We start from the raw sequence: 18,410 nt of genomic DNA, 5'->3' as shown, positions 1-18,410 counted from the left end.
CCTACTTTTGATAGAAACAATAGTCTTCCTTTTATTAATTTAATTGAATATAGAGTTTGATCGAGCGTAAATTTTTCGGAGACCACCTATCATTATATTTTTCAATGTCTTGGGTCCGGTTTTTTGGGTCTATTTTGCCAAATTCAAAACCCGGTAAGTTGTTTTTCAGCACTTCCGATTTGATTTGATTTTCCCGATTAAGTTCCATTTTTGATGAAATTCATTTTTCTATGTAGCCTAGATATTTTGGGATGTCGAATTCAAGGGCAATCGAATAGAGTTTAAATGATCAATCGGTGTAACTCGTAAATCGAGGTAAAATATTACTACATTTTGCATGTTTTATGAAACAAGTTAGTATTGGTTGATGCATGAATGATTAGGACTTGTCATATGTGTAAAGTTATCATTCAAAACTTGAATTGAATGCAGTAAAAAAGTAGTAATCTGAATAAGACTCAAATAACTCGTTTAAGGAACTAGAAGGTCGATAGTAAATAAATCTAAGTTTAGTGATTGAATCGGTCAATCAATTAACCTTAGGATTTGTAAATTTTGTTTATTTTCGTTAAAGGTTAAATGTTGGAAAGTATTTGGATAATAAATTAAGAAAATACCCTTGCGATGAAGATAAGAATTGTCCCTGAAAGTGAAAATAACCCTGAAAAGACTTGTTTGATCTAATAACGGTTATTAGATGACAAAAGACTTAGGATTCCAATTCTAGAATAAACAACCTGAAGACCGATTTATCAGAAGTAATGCATATGAAAAAATTGAATGAAATGATTGAAATACCCTTGAAATGAGAAAGATACATGTATATCCTCTAGCAGTAGAAATGAGCTAGGAATTCATTCTTGACTTGATAGAACTATAGATTTGTTGATTAAATTCATGATTTGATTAGAAAATTCTGATAATCGATTTTTAGCTTACAAGATCGCAACATTCATGGAAATTCTAATTTTTGAATAAAACTCTTAAGACTATCAAACCGAAAGTACTCTATATGGCTAAATTGATTTAAATGACCAAATTATTATTGAGTTCCAAAATAAATAGAATAACTTCGAGTACTAAAATGACCTAAATATCCTCATGATCTATAAATAAGTGAATGTTGTTGGATAAATTTTGGAAATACTTATAAACCTAAATGTTGTACTACTTCTAAAGGTTATGGAGCACGACCCAAGCATATCGGTCATTCTTGATATTGTTGCAAGACATAAATAAAATAAATACCAACAAAATACATATTCGTCTCTTCGAGATTCAGTCAATGATGATTTTGAAGGTGATCAGTTCAACTAGTGCGAGCAATATTAAGAAGTAAATATTCGTGAAGCATATTGGTCCGAATGACTGACAAGTATCGTAGTGTTGGGATTTGTTTAGTTTGATTTGACTCAAAATCATGATAATTTGATATAAATTTGAAATACTGAAAATTATCATTTTACCCTTATTGTGTTAATTTACTTAGAATTCTTCCAAAATCAAAATGTCTAAAATTCCCTTCTGGGCCTGAATAATGACACTCTCAGTATATATGAATCTCAAATTATTATGATGTAAAGGTTCTTGAATATATTCCTAATACTCCTAGTTCCTGAATAGTCCTAAAGTATCAATTTCTAAATGTCTGATTTCATCTGTTAATAGTCGAACCCTTCTAATAGGGATCATGTTTCCAAAATCTGATCAACTTGTAAAAGTTCATGTTTCCTTTCTTGATAACTACTACGTGCCTTCGAAAAATATATGAATCCTCTAGTGTGTTCCTTACGCATATAAATATTTTCTCTGATTTTTTTAAAAGTATGATTTTGATATTTGAAATAAAACACGATCTCTAATCTCTATTTTATGATACAAAATATATATGGTTCTATATTTCTAATATTATTGGTTACTACTAATCTGATTTATCATGGGGTACTTATGAGATGTATTATGAAGTTCTACAGGTTCAGTTTCGATCAAGCCGGTAATTCCTTATGGACTTAAGGTGGGCTCCTAGGCCAAATAGGCCTAGTGGTAAGACCTTATGGATCCTAAGACATTCTCTTAGGATGGCTCATTTGATTTGTGCTTAAGGTAAGTCCTTATGGACCTGATGCACACACCTCAAGTGGCTCATACGCTTCAACTAGGGTAAGTCCTTATAGACCCAATGTGTTCCCTCAGGTTGGCACATACTCCAATGAACCTAGGGTAAGTCCCTATGGATGCAGTTTTGGGAACTGCGTATTAATGTTTGGTTGGAGGATATTATTGTGTTTTAAAAAAAATATGTTTTACTGAAATAAACTACCACTATTGTTTTTAAATTGTGGTTATTTCTTGTTTCATGGGAACCCAATAAAAACCCCATTTCAATCTCCTGAATCTGTCTCTCTGAATGATTCCTCTGAATTATATATTTCCTAAAGTTTACCTGAAGAATTAATTAGTGAAACCTCAACTCATCACTAGGATACATATATGCCTGGATAACTAAGGAATTTTTCATGCTTCACCATGTATCTGCTTGGCCTTTAGCATCTTTTGGTAGTTATGTATTACTGAGCTTTCCCAAAACTCACTCTGTTACTTACCATTTCAGGTTAAATAATTGATCTTGTGCAGTTATCAACATTAGTAATGAGAGTTCCTTCGGCGTTACTTACAGAGTATAATATATGAGTAATTTGGGGACATGTAGGTCATATTTGTTTTTGTATTAAATCTGTAATTTGTTTTTATATGTGACATTAGTGAATTTTGTTTCAATATATAGGGGTGTTCATAATTCTGTTTAAACTGAATTAATCTATTGAACTGAAATTTTGATCGGTTAATTTTAGGATCGATCAATTAACGGTTAATTAAACGAATTAATTCAATCAACTGAAATTATTAAGTATTTAATATATTATATATATTATTTAGTTTTAGGGGCGTTTAAACTTTGATTTTAATCGAATTAACTGACTGAATTAACTGAATAAACTAAAACTATTAAATATTTAATATATATTATTTGTATATTATTTATAAATTTCAATTAATTCGGTTAATCAACCAATTAACGAAACTTAGTTTGGTTCGGTTAAATTGTTTTGAAAAACAATTTGATTCAATTAACAATTAAAGAAAAAATTTGGTTAATAAAATTTGGATAATTCAGTTTAATCGGTTAACCAAATTAACCGTTTGAACACCCCTAAAAATATATATGAATGATATTCTGAAATCATATTTTTGTTTATAAATTATTTTATGATTTGAGATGATTTAACAAAAAAATATTTTTCCTATATGTTTTTGTGTGGACCACTTTGATGACCCAAATGAGACACCTCGGGTCGAATCACCCTATCGACTTGAGGATGTTACAATAAGTGACCTAATTGAATGCTTTTAAATAGTTGGATAATTTAATTGATAAAAATTTTAAAAAAATGATCAAAATGAAAAGAGACTATATTTAGATGATCACTAGTATAGTTTACCCTATATTAAATTTGGTGCATTTGATAGCTTAGTATTCCTCGTTTTTATTTAAGGAATACTAATCTTTTAGATATATTCCCTTGGATTAAAGATATTATTGCATTTTTAAGTCAAGTGCAAGCATAAAAGAAATAATTGCATTAGTTAATTAACAATTTATATTAAAAATTCATTTAGAATGCACAATAAAAGAAACAAAATAATAACAAATATATGCTAAAAGATCACATTTATGTTCTCTTGCAATTAATCAAACAATGTATTATATATAAAAAATACTTTTAAATTGATGCATATAAACATATTAACAAACTTTTTTTGTAGTGAGCACGAAACAGGAGAAAATAATTATAAAAGCAACCATGGTTCATAATTGCATTACGAAACTCAAATTTTAGTATCTTACATTCCATTCCATTCCATTTATTTTATTTATAGTGATTTCCCCCCTCTTACATTCATCAACTTAAGCAGCCTGGGAAAAGCTGAGAAAAGCCAAGAAAACTCTAAAGCTCCTGCTTGGCATCGTTAGCCTTGAGTTTGGGTGCTTCTTCCCCGGCAATGTCGACAACTCTCGGACCCTTAATCTTGTCGGGAGACAACTTGGGCAAAGACAAAGTAAGTACCCCATCTTCAAGCTTAGCATTCACACTGTCCAAATCCACGTTCTCAGGCAACTTAAACTGTCTCCAAAACTTGTCGTACGAGCGTTCAACACGGTGCCAATGGTCGCCCTTTTTCTCTTCCTCCTCCTCTCTCCACTCACCCTCAGCACTCGGTTTTTATTCCACTTCGATCTTCAGCTCTTCCTTCTTCAACCCGGGCACATCCACCCCCCTCCGGCGTTTCCTTCCAATCAACCCTCGTCAGAGACAATGCAATGCTCTTGTCCTTCTCGAGGGCAAGCGGGATTTGCTCCAACACTCGGAATGGATCGGGGAACAAGAGACTGCTACTGCCGGGGTATTGGTTGTCCATGAATGGCAGCAAACTCGACCCGTTGCATAGGCCAATGTAACACACTAAAAGCAACACCAAGAGCCTCATGATGTATATGTACAGAGTGAGAGTTGTGTAATTTTATTGAAATGGAAGCTTGGAACTATGTCAGAGACTTAAAAAATGACACAATCAAAATAGAGTAAAAACTCTAATTGATCGAGAAGAAGAAAAACTCTCTTTAGAATAATCTCACAAAATTGCAAAAGAGAAGAACTCTTAAGAAAACTTTCAAATGCTGCTTATAATTAAGCTTTGATTGTTGGATGATAAAACTCAAATACAAGTAGGGTATTTATAGGTTACAAGAAACAATCTAAACCACTCATTAAAATAATCACTAAATAATCTAAACCATTTAAATTAAAATATGAGAAAAATACTTAATTTTCACCTAACTAAATTGATGTAAGCAATGACATCAAAACTAAATTGATGTGAGCAATGACATCAAATTAATTTAGGTGTGAACTTATTTAGACTAATATTGAATTTTCAACACTCCCCCTCAATGTTAGCCTCCATTCTTTGAATCACGCCATGATGACGACGGAAATGTTCAAACTTTCCAACACTCAAGCTTTTTGTAAACAAGTCAGCAATTTGCTCATCTGTCTTGATTTGTCTCATCTTAATCTCATCTTGCAAAACGTTTTCCCTAACCAAGTGGTAATGTATTTCCACATGTTTAGTTCTTGCATGAAAAACAGGATTCTCCGCCAGTCGAATTGCCTATTGGTTGTCACAGTACAACGTAATTGCATAATCTACTGGTTGATGTAGATTATTCATCAATTGTATTAACCATGTACTCTCTTGAGCCGCCATTGCTGCTGCTCGATACTCAACTTCAGTGGTTGACAATGATACCGTTGGTTGTCTCTTGCTACACCAAGAAATTGTTCCGGAGCCAAGCTTAAACACATACCCAGTTGTTGATCTCCTGGTGTCATGATCTCCTGCATAATCAGCATCACAATAACCAACTAACTTGCAGTCTTCACCTTTCTTGTACAAAAGACCATAGTCAATTGTACTCTTCACATATCTTAGTATTTGTCGAACTGCTTCCAAGTGAGGCTTCTTTGGATTTTGCATATATCAACTCATCACACCAACTGCATAAGAAATGTCAGGTCGGGTCAAGGTTAAGTAGATCAGACTACCTACCAATTGTTGATACATTGTTGCATCTTCCAAATCTTTTCCTTCGTGTGCATACATTTTGACATTTGGTTCCATTGGCGTTGAAGTTGACTTGCATTCGAGCATTCCAAACCTCTTCAACAAATCTTTAGCATATTTCTGTTGACATAAAAATATTCCTTCATGTGTGCGATCAACTTCTAGACCAAGAAAGTGCTTAAGTTGTCCAAGTTCCTTCATCTGGAAATGAACTGATAAATTCTCCTTCGTCTGAAGAATTTCTGCCTCATCATCACCGGTTATGATTAAGTCATCCACATACAGTAATACGATAGCTAGCTTACCTTCATTAACTTTGACGAACAAGCTAGAATCTGCATGTGTTACTGAATAGCCACTTTTCGTTAGAAATTAAGCAATCTTACCATACCACGCCCTAGGTGCTTGTTTCAATCCGTAGAGTGCTTTTCGCAACTTACACACATATTCAAGATGTTCTTGACTCTGAAAACCCATTGGTTGGGTCATGTAGATCTCTCGATCTAGCTCTCTATGAAGAAAAGCATTCTTCACATCCATCTGCCATAAATTCTAGTCTTTGTTGGCTGCAAGTGTAAGTAGGACTCGTACGGTTGTAAGTTTCGCCACTGGACTAAATGTTTCATCATAGTCTAGTCCATATTGTTGAGAGAAACCACGAGCTACCAATCATGCCTTGTATCTCTCGATTGACCCATCTGGACGGCGCTTTATCTTGTAAACCTATTTGCAAGATATGGGTTTCACATCTTTTATCTTTGGCACAAGATCCCAAGTTTGATTTTACTAAAGTGCGTCGATCTCTTCTTTCATAGCTATCATCCACTTAGAACTCTGCGATGCTTCTTCGAACGTCTCAGGCTTTATTGCTTCTTCAATTATGGATGTATTAGCATATTTGGGATTTGGCCTTCGTATTCTTGTTGACCTTCGGAGTTGAGATTGTGGAATTAATTCTTCTATTTCGCTAGGCCCACCTTCTTCATTTAGTTGTTGATACACGCTAGTTTGCTAAGGATTCTGAGTCACTCTTTGTTCGATATCATAGCCATTTGGATCTCCTGATTCATCTAAGCTTGTTTGGAGTTGAACAGTATGCTCCACCATCTTTTATTGCAGCTTGTCTATAAATTCTCTCGAGTCTGGAAACACCTCCTTCTCTGAAGACCACAAGAAGATGCTTCATCAAATACCACATTTCGTGATGTGTAGCATCTACCACTCATTAGATCGCAACATTTTCACCCCTTTCTCTGACTGTCGTATCCCACAAAGATATATCTAACAGCTTTCTTGTCAAACTTGCTCCGCAAATGATCAGGAACAAACACATAACATACACAGTCAAATACTCGAAAGTAGCTAACTGTAGTTTTCATGTTCCATAGTTTCTCAAAGGGTGAAACAAATTCTAACCTTGGTTGAGGAAGTTTGTTAATCACAAAGGTTGCAATCCTCATTACTTCAGCCCAAAACCTTCCAGGTACGTTATTTGCATGTAGCATACTTCGACAAATTTCTGCAAGATATCGATTTTTTCTTTCCGTTACACCATTCTGTTGTGGCGTGTTGGCACAAGTATACTAATGACGTATTTGATATTCCCTTAGGTATTGAGAGAACTCATTTGATTTATATTCTCCTCCGTTGTCTATGCGCAAGCAACATATCTTCTTTCCCACTTCTCATTCAGCTGAGTCTCTGAACTCTTTAAACTTTGAGAATGCGTCAGATTTTTCTTTCATAAAGAAAACCCACACATACTTGGAGAAGTCATCAATGAATGTTACCATGTACCGCATATCGCTAATTGATTGTTGCTTAACCGGTCCGAACACATAAGAGTGAACCAACTCCAACGGTTGTTTTGCTTTAAACTTCGACTCGTCATATGGTAATTGGTGTGCTTTACCATACTAGCATCCTGCACAGACCGTGTCTGTTCTCACGTCTAGTTGAGGAAGCCCCTTTAAGCATCGACTTCTTCACCATCACACTTAGCTTGGAATAGCTAACGTGACCTAATTGTATGTGCCATAGATCTGATGTCTCATTTTTTCTTGTCATGTCTACATATGCAGACTCTGCTGATATCACGTAGATTGAATCCAAACGTCGTCCCTCCATTGTTGGTGTTTCTAAGATTTTGACATCACGATAAACTTTCACGTCTTGGGGACCAAATAAGACATAATGGCCTGATGATGTTAATTAAGACATAGATAGCAAATTTTCTTCATTCCTAGGACATGATAAACATCTTGAAGTTGCACCTGGTTAGAATTATATCGAGGCGTAACTATCGTCTTACCGATGTGAGTTATCAGTAACCTTGAATTATCAGCTGTCACCACCACACGACACGACCTCCATTGTACTCATACAAGTTTTACAACTTCTGTTTGTCACCCGTCATATGATTTGAGCAGCCCTAATCTACGATCCAATAATTCTTGTAGTCAATGCGTTCTGGTGTTGTTACCGTGAGAGTTAATTCTTCATCTTCCGTAGCAAATAACACTTCAACATCCCAACCATCTTCACTATTCTCCTTCGAACTGGAAGTAGCAATATTACTTTCAATAGGCTTTTTCTTGGTCCAACAGTCTTTTTCCATGTGGCCCATATTCCCGCAGTTGTAACACTTGCCATCAAACTTTCTGCTATTGCCGCGATTCTTGGAAGCTCCCCCTGAATGAGGGCCTCCATTTCCTTGGTAATTTTTCACCTTGTCACCATCCTTTTTAGATCCACTACCAGTATACCGCTGAAAAGTGCCTCTACTTTTGCTGGTGTAGAGCGCTTCATCTTCACCCTTCAGCGAGACTCCTCCCATTTGCTTGGCCATGGCTTCTTGACCTGCAAGCAAATTTTCAAACTTAACAAGTGATGGTTGTGTTGGCCATCCATGTACAGCGGCAACAAACCATCGATATTCAGGTCTCAAACCATGAACAATTATTCTTTTTATCCTGGCTTCCCCAATAGCAGCTGTCGGATCTAATTATGAAATTTTACGGCATATCGACTTCACCTTGTGAAAGTATTGGTCAACCGCCATGTCACGTTGCGCCATTAATAGAAGTTCATTCTCGAGAAGTTACAATTTTGTATCGTTCCTCTTCGAAAAAGAGTGTGACAAAAGTGTCCCATGCTTTCTTTGGTGTTTTAGCATCCCGGATGTGCTACAACATTTCTTCTTCAATTGTGGTCTTTAAAGCAAACATTGCTCTGCCTACTTTAATTTTCCACTTTTGCATGATGCCATTGGCATCTTCTGTCGCCGATTGTGTAACTTCACCACCACCGACAACCTCCCAAAGGTCTTGACCTTGTAAGTATACATGTTGCCCACGTGTTGTAGTTTTTGTTGTTGAGCTTCTTGATTCCTCCAACTACTTGAAGATCACCCATCTTAACGACAAGGCTTTGACTACACCGAACAAGCTTGAGTAACAAACGTGCAAAGTACTAAATTACTCTAAACACAAAGAAGCTCCGTAAGGTTTGTAATAACCCTGAAAATAATCTCAAGAAATATTTTATGATGTGGAAGATCAGTTAAAACTACAACCACAGAGCATACTCAAAATTTTAAGAGACCTTAAAAGCGTGGCTCAGATACCAATTATTGAATCAAAATAGAGTAAAAACTCTAATTGACCGAGAAGAAGAAAAACTCTCTTTAGAATAATCTCACAAAATAGCAAAAGGGAAGAACTCTTAAGAAAGCTTTCAAATGCTTATAATTAAGCTTTGATTGTTGGATGATAAAACTCAAATACAAGGTAGGGTATTTATAGGTTACAAGAAACAATCTAAACCACTCATTAAAATAATCACTAAATAATCTAAACCATTGAAATTAAAACATGAGAAAAATACTTAATTTTCACCTAACTAAATTGATGTAAGCAATGACATCAAAACTAAATTGATGTAAGCAATGACATCAAATTAATTTAGGTGTGAACTTATTTATGCTAATATTGAATTTTCAACAGTCCATGAATGGCTGCAAACTCGACCCGTTGCATAGGCCAATGTAACACACTAAAAGAAACACCAAGAGCCTCATGATGTATATGTACAGAGTGAGAATTGTGTAATTTTCTTGAAATGGAAGCTTGGAACTATGCCAGAGACTTAAAAATGACACAACAGGGAAAGTATCTCGTTGAATTCTATCGTATGGATCGTAAGGTTAGAGGGGATATTTATATATAGATAAAAGTTGCTAAATTTCTTGAAATTTATGATGTAGAAAAATTGGGAAGATTCTAGCGACAACCCAACTAAGCAGCTGGCAGTACTGTGCAAATCTAAAAGGGTGCAACCGAATCGTGCAGGTTCTAGAGTCTTTGATGTCTATTGTCTATTTATTTTGTTCACTTGGTCTTCAAGATGAAACACGTGTGCGATCGAGGGCGAGGAATGTTGGAAAATAATAATGCAACAAAACAATTTCGTTAAGATTTGACTAGCAAATAATAATCAAATAAAGAAGAGATAGAACGATTTATTGTGTCATGGTATAAAAATTATTGTCTTAGAAGTAATTTCGTCTGGATTAATGTGATTCCGAAGATGAAACATGTGTGAGATCGAGAGCGAGGGATGTTGGAAAACAATATTGCAGAAAAACAATTTCGTTAAGATTGACTAGCAAATAATAAAGAAGGAGATAGACCGATTTACTGTGTTGTGGTACCAATTTCGTTCAGATTGGTGTAATTCTGAAAGTGAACGTTGCCCCAAGGTTAACACAATCTTTCAAACTTCCTACACCTAAAGTAAGAAAGTGGAATCCACTTGTGCTACTCTCGTCGGATAAGAAATTTTCCAAAAAGGAAATACCGACATAATAAATTGTATATCCAATTAAGGAGATGGACTATTCCTTTTATAGGAGTGGCAGAGGCGTGAAATTGTCAATTGATATTTACCCACTCCAACCAATGGCTAAAAGAAGTAACCAATTCCCTAAAAGTAACATTTAATATTTGCATTACTAACAATCCCCCACTAATGCAAATAAGTAAAGGATTTCAAATACGAGAAAAAAGTAACAATGAAATTAGTCGCTTAAGTACTAGTGAACATATCTGGAACTAATACATAGTGAAATAAGCAATTCTTCTCTTAACAAGTGAACAAATCTGGAACTTGTTAAAATAGGAGTAAACTCACAACACACGACTTACTTCTTCACTAAATGAGTTTCGTGATAGATCAACAGTTTTAGCCAACTATACCTTGAGATGTTGGTAAGTGCTCTAGAAAGATCGCCCAAAATCTTTCATAGAAGGTGGCTAATCCTTCACACTTACGTAGATGATTTCATCAACTCTATCTCTATATAGATCACCCAAATCAGGGATATGAAATTATTAAGAGCATTTAGAAAGCCCAACCTCTCAATTTTTAAGATTCGATTAATCATCAAGTCCGTCTCAAAAGGATCACTCAAATTCCTAGGGTATGAATTCATCAAGAACATTTAATAGTTCATCCTTCTAATTTGGTGAGTTCATCATGTCTTATCTCACAAGGACTACTCAAAACTTATTTTATGAACCCATAAAGAGCATAAAATCCAACATCTCAAGCTGGTGAATCCATCAAGTCTGTCGCACTAGGACCACCCAAATCCTGGACTATGAATTCGTTAAGATTTTAAAGCTCATCCTTTCACGCCAATGGATTCATCAAGTCTTTACTAGGACCACCCAAAACCTGACTATGAATCTATTAATTCCTCAACCAAATGGACTCAATTCCTCTTTTATCCTCTCGTAAATCAACTTGAGCACTATCTCTTTATTTTACGAACTCATCTATTCTCTTATCATCGTAAACATGGTTTTAAACCATTCACATGTTATCTTACGAGTCAAGTAAAAAAACAAAAAATAAATATCTCTCTCTTTAAATATTTTCAACAAGATAGATTTCTAAGGCATTCAACCTCTTGCTTGACTAAGTCAAGACTTATCATTTCAGGCTTCAAAGTAGAGCTACTAAAATAATTTTCACAAGCTTTCACATAAGTTGCTCTACTTAGATAAACATATACCTACTATAATTTCACATATACCATTTATTCAAGATTTCTAAACTAAGAGGATTAAAATTCTCCAAGTTTCATGCAATTTTAACTAACTATTCTCATATACGTATAAATTATAAACTCATATGTTTCACAACACAATACATGAAATCATTGATTCATTTTAAACACCCCATATTCTATATCATTCATATGGTGGATAACTATTTCCAATTACTCACTACAGCAAAACAGGCTTTTTGCGGTATTTTTTAACCTTTAGCGGCGTTTATAAGCGCCGCTAAAAACACATGCGGCGTTAAGACAAACGCCGCGAAAACCACCGTTGAAAATAGCGCCGCTAAAGTTCGCAGCGTTTTTTAACAAAAAACAACGCAATAGGTGTTGATATTTAGCGGCGTTTTTTAGACAAACGCCTCAATAGGTGTTGATATTTAGCGGGGTTTTTTAGACAAACGCCGCAATATGTATTAATATTTAGCAGCGTTTTTCTGACAAACGCCGTAATAGGTGTTGATATTTAGTGGCGTTTGTCATAAAAATGCCGTAATAGGTGTTAATATTTAGCGGCGTTTTTTAGACAAACGCCGCAATAGGTTTTGATGTTTAGCGGCGTTTTTATCTAAAACGCCGCAATAGGTGTTGATGTTTTGCGGCGTTTTTCCACAAACACTGCAATAGGTTTTAATGTTTTGCGGCATTTTCCCACAAACGCCGCAGTAGGTTTTGATGTTTTGCGGCGTTTTTCTCACAAACGTCGCAGTAGGCATTGATTTTTTACGGTGTTGTTGCTAAAAATGCCGGTAAAGGTCTGTATATAGCGGCGTTTCTAGGATAAAAATGCCGCTAAATATATGGTATATTGCGGCGTTTTTTGTTACAAACGCCGCTAAATAACACATAATTTAACAGTACTAGAAATTATGCTTGATTACCCCAAAACTATTTTTTCAACATGTTCCATTGTCCAACAAACAAAATAATAATAACATCAAACTCTATATCCATAACAAACAACATCAAATCCAATATAATAAATAAAAGTTTTCATTAACGTAATATAAGTTCAGTTAAACAAAGGTTCAGTAGAATGCTCATAACATAAATGAGACTACGATGGTGGATTCTGAGGTTGCATTTTCTGAATCATCAGCATCATATCATTGAATCGTTTTTCAAATTCTTCACATCTCTGTTAATATGTTGCTTCTCTCTGTGCTACCGCTACTTCTTTCTCTGCTTCCGCTGCTGCTCTGGTTGCTTCTGCTGCTGCTCTCTCTGCTTCCCTTGCTTCATTTTCCGCTTTCAAGTTAGCCATTTGTTGATCCATCTCGGCCAACTTTTATTTTAAACGACAAACTTCTTGGTGGGAAGATCGAGACTGTGATGACATGTACTGTGAAGAACTGGATCCAAAATATTTGGTGGGAGTAACGAATGATCCTTGACAGCGCACCTGACCATATCTTTCAGGACCCAAAACGTCATTAATAGCTTGGTTTTCAATTTCATCATCATTAACAATACCTTGACTCGAAGCAGTAACATGATACTTTGCCTTTTTCTCCCTCAATTTTCCTAATAAAGTGAATAATTAATTAAAATAAAAAAATATCATGGTACAAATATAAATAAAGTCAGGTAAATTTAAAACATCTACCCAAAAAACGTACCATAATTTCTGCCGCGTCAGTAGTCATAGGAGTGTCATCCTTCTTCGTATGTGTCATGTCGAAGAGTTGGATTCGACCAACTTTAGAACCGGATGTATTTTCCTACAATGTACCATAATATAATTACTATGAGTTAGTATGTACATGGAATACAAAAAATATTTCAATAATCTATAATACCTCCCATGAGCTATACCAAGCAAACTCTTCGATCCAGCCGTGTGCGTAAACTTTTGTCGTTGCCTGCTAGCAACACCAATATGCTCTCGGTCCTATAATGTCAAACAACCACTTTTAATGATGATTTACAATTCGTTACAATTATTTCTGAAAAATACATCATACTTGTCCTTTTTATGAACTCCAAAATCTGACTACATCTTCCCATTGGTACCTGAGCATTCTTGGTGGGACTGTTTGCAACTTCTCTTCAAGGATGAGATCATTCTTGAAGTATTTCTTCTTTAAGGAGCTCTTGTGATCCCTCCATCTCTTCCCTAACGTTTGCTTCACATAATCGTCAGAGACCTCTAAAGAAAATTTCTCTTATATAGCAAATAAGTGTACACCGTAAGTATAAATTAGTATTGAATTTCTATAGAGTATGTATTATCATGACATTATTACCTTAACAAAATCCAACGCTTGATTTTTGTTACTATTAGGCATTTCGCACCATGACTCGTAATTGATCGGTAACAGATTCGCATTACGTCCAACTATGCCTAAGTAACCTGCTAGAAGACGTGATTCTGGGTCAATAGGTTGACCGACATCGTTTCTCGAAACTTTGACACAATGCCCAGGAGGAAGTTGGTATAATTCCTTCAAAGTTGTACGTCCTCTAGTCTTGCGCGTTCTAGCATTTTCAACTATATAAGAAATTATTAAATTCCATTTTTGAAAATGAACAAAGTAGTAAATAATGTTTTGAATATTACTTTGAATTTCTACGTCTTCTTCAACAGTTTCCGGAACTTCGGAAGACTCAGGTGCATTCGATTCCTCGTTATTTCTTTCTTCATGGTCTTTAGAAGCTCGAACAACCAACATATCATTTATTTTTCTCCTCAGCATGATATCTATAATAAACAAACATGAGTAATAAAAAATATGAATTAATTAATGAATATATTGAAAGACAACATGTTAAAGGTTATAACATTATAAATAAATAATGAATATATAAAATCGTACAAGTCTTATATAATGTCAGTTGTCATAAATCTTCATCAACGTCCTCCCGAACCCATTTAAATTGTGTTGTGTTATTGATAGTTTCATCTAAGTTTTGTGGTAGTAGAGGTAAACTTTCTGATCTTGTTTCAATGTCATCTCTACTTCCATCCCCGATGTCTATCAAGTCTCTGGGAGTATTTCGAAGCACAACATACCAACCGTCATTCATTGGATCGTGACAATAAAATACTTGTTTCACTTGAGAAGAAAATACATATGGTTCATCCATCAAACGTTGACCCGTGTGAATTAATCGAGAGAAATTCACCATTGTAAACCCGAATTTATCTCTTTTTATACATCTTTTTACATCAACCCAGTCACTCCGAAACAACACAACCTTTCGTTTTCCATAATAATCTAACTCAATAATGTCCGTAAGATTTCCATAATAATCGACCTCTCCCTCTTGCGGATTATTGTCCCTTACAGTAGCATAACTTGTAGTTGACGAAGTAACTACGACTCCACAATTTTGTGTCCTTCTTAATCTTTCACGAGATTTTGTATGGAACCTGAACCCATTAATGAGGAAGGCATTATATCTTTTAACTATTCTATTCGGACCTTGAGAAAGCCATTTAACTTCTTCACTAACTTCTCTCCCACTCCAAACCTATTACACATGAATGGTGAATTAATTTGTATTGACGTCGATACAAAAAGCAAGACGTATATAATTTATAATTGTTCCGTAAGATTTAGTTGCTTACCATCTGGCCTAACCATTCATGAAAAGTTTCTGTGAATAACTTATGTAGCTCTCGCTGATTTAATCTTCGGGAGCGTGCTCTAGATCTCAATACTTCTTTAAACTCACTATAAAGAATATTATGTCGTTAAAAATTGATAAATATAAAAGATAAAGAGATTTCATTAGGATTGGGTCCGAAAGACTTACGTGCGAAAGGGATCTATTGAATCGTGATGGAAAAGAATATATCGGTGTCCTTGTACCCAAGACGTGTCATCTAAGTGTTCAATTTCAACTTTCCCTAATGGTTGACCATAACTTCCAAAGAAATAATGTTGAGGTAAGTCATCAGTACTTAACACATCATTTCGATTTGGTCTATTCCATCTTGTTTCAACATCTTCCAAATATCTAGAGCAAAATGTCATACATTCCTCTGCCAAATACCCTTCAGCAATTGATCCTTCCGGATAACGCTTATTACGACAATAAGACTTCGACTTGCCCAAAAACCTATACACAAAACAACATATTACGTAAATAAATTTGAGTGAGAGGTATAATCAGTAGTAATTTGAAACGTGTAATTCAAATAACACCTCTCTATAGGGTACATCCATCGATAGAAAACTGGACCACCAACTCTTGCTTCGTGAGGAAGATGAATTAGCAGATGCACCATAATTGTGAAGAATGAAGGTGGAAATATCTTCTCCAAGTTGCATAAAGTCAAGGCGACTCGATCTTGTAGTTTATGTAAAACATTCAACATGAATGACAACTGACAATCAGTTTCAGGTGAATATGAAACAATAAGATATTCGTTACAAACCAACTTTATTATAAAGCATTTAAATTACCACGTCAACTTTTTTTAACCAACGTACATGAAAGTTGAAACCCCAATACAAATGGTAATCTAATTTTTTTAATATTTATTTATTTTATTATTTGTATTTATCTGAAATTTTATTTGTATTTGTTATGTACAAAATTTTATGGTACTTAATATATATATGTGTTTAACCTAAAAAATATTTCTAAACCTGCTGCTTGACAATTCGACACTAACAATCCCAGGAGAAGCAGAACCAAAAGGAGAACTGCCTTCATGGTTACCCTAGAAAATTGCCAAGAAAAAGCTACTGAATTCAAATGTAATATATATATATATAGCCACACCATTCCACCATAAAAGCCTCGTACTTCATTATGGCCCATATTTCAATCCTTTTCAAGAACTCCCTCATTCCTTCATCATTCTGTCTCCACATCTAATCATTTCTCCACCATAAAAACCCCACCTTTCTAGATTCACATCCATCTCACATACTCCCAAGAATGGCTAAAAAGAAATCTAATAAAAATACAAAGACTCCAAGCGAAAATGTGCTCTTAGAGTGAAATTCTTGCATTTTTATTTTGAAGAATATGTATATAGGAAGCTTGAACATATTCTGCATTTTTATTTTGAAGAATATGTATATAGGAAGCTTGAACATATTCTAAACTGAAGGAAAAGTATGAAAACTGAAGGAAGGCAACTATTGATTCAATTCAGCAATGAATGAAAATGTGTGTTGTGTTTGCATTGTTGTGTATCCTGCAACCGGATCAGAGAACCTTGAATGAGATTTAAAATTACGAAACAAAATGTAAAATAGGGTGGTTTTTGGTAAGCAGTGGTCACTTCAAATCCATGGTGGTCCAATGTTCGGTACGTCCTCAACCATCCTATGTGCCAGTGATCTAGATCAACTGCTGTGATTACAAGTTTGGTACGAACTCAACCATCCTATGTGTCAGTGCTCTTAGATCAATGAGAGTGATTAGATCATTGCCTTAAAGATTATCTGATTCCCACCCAAAAGGGCAGGAAACTTTTATCAACAATATGAAGTGATATATTTAAGCTACATAGGAATTATTTGGAATAGTTTTTTATTTTCAGATTCTAACAATTAATGATTATTAGCCCAAAAAAAGGTAAATCCAAATCACGAGTGATAAAGACCCTTATTGATGATTAAAATAACATGGTTACTTGAAAATGATACCAATCCTTTTACTGGCAATGGGAAAAAATACCTCCTAAACAAGTTACAACTATTGCTACTTGCCAATAACATGAAAATGCACCAACTAGCTTTTTAATAATCCCAGGTTTCACCATGACTCCTATGACTTCAACTTTCAACAGAGTTGTACATGTCAATTCATAATTTCTTATGCATTTCCATACTAAGAAAATGGGATCAACCCTTATGGTTTTATCAGCAGAAAAAGTTCCACCTCTATCTTTATTCTTTAATAGCAGAGAAGGTAGGAATTGCTTCCTCAGTGTTGGGTAGAAATTTAAAGACATAATACAAAAACATGTTGTGGTAGTCAGCATCTTGCAATAATTTCTTCATTAAAATAGAAATGAAAAGAATATGTACAGTAATAGTTGTGAAACCATCTGTTACATGTTGACCAGGCCAACAAAAGCCAAACACAGTAATGGTTTCTTTCTCAAGACAACCAATGAAAATAAAGATCAAGAGAAGCTCTAAGAACTAAAATGTTGCAATGTTGGCTTTGATTTAGAATTAGGATTTTCTATTCACAATAATTAATGGGGTTTGCCAGAAGAAATGGAAAATACTTTTCGCATACTAATAATGAGAGCCAAAGTAACCTAGTAAGCTGTTCAACGACCTAGCTATTTTATCATACAGATACCCTTTTACCAAGAGTTGATTATTCGTAAACCAAGCTGTTACACATTTCATATACTATATCTTTCTTTTATTTTTCCTAGCATATCCTACCATACATATACTTCCATAATTCCCCCCAAGTTAAAGCTTCAACGGAAAGTAAGAAATAACTTTACCTCTGAAAAAGCACAGGCTCGAACTATATGCTTGTGCTCAAATGAGTGCAAGACATCACCGGTTAGTGCATCCCACACTTTCCTAACTTTCCTGCATATAAAGGCCATTTTACAGGATATGTCAACCTTTTTTTCAATAAATAACTCCGTAAGTGCAAAAATATGAAGAAC

At 34.8% G+C, this 18,410-nt stretch overlaps 1 pseudogene; it reads right to left on the bottom strand.

Moving 5' to 3' along the window:
- Positions 1–3,951: 3,951 nt before the first annotated feature.
- LOC120128958 lies at positions 3,952–4,558 on the bottom strand (annotated as a pseudogene).
- Positions 4,559–18,410: the final 13,852 nt, after the last annotated feature.

Source organism: Hibiscus syriacus, unplaced genomic scaffold (assembly GCF_006381635.1).
Source record: "Hibiscus syriacus cultivar Baekdansim isolate YM2019G1 unplaced genomic scaffold, ASM638163v2 tig00110482_pilon, whole genome shotgun sequence".
Classification (NCBI taxonomy): Eukaryota; Viridiplantae; Streptophyta; class Magnoliopsida; order Malvales; family Malvaceae; genus Hibiscus; species Hibiscus syriacus.
The sequence above is the reverse complement of the archived record's forward strand: the minus strand, read 5'-3'. Positions and strand labels throughout refer to the sequence as shown.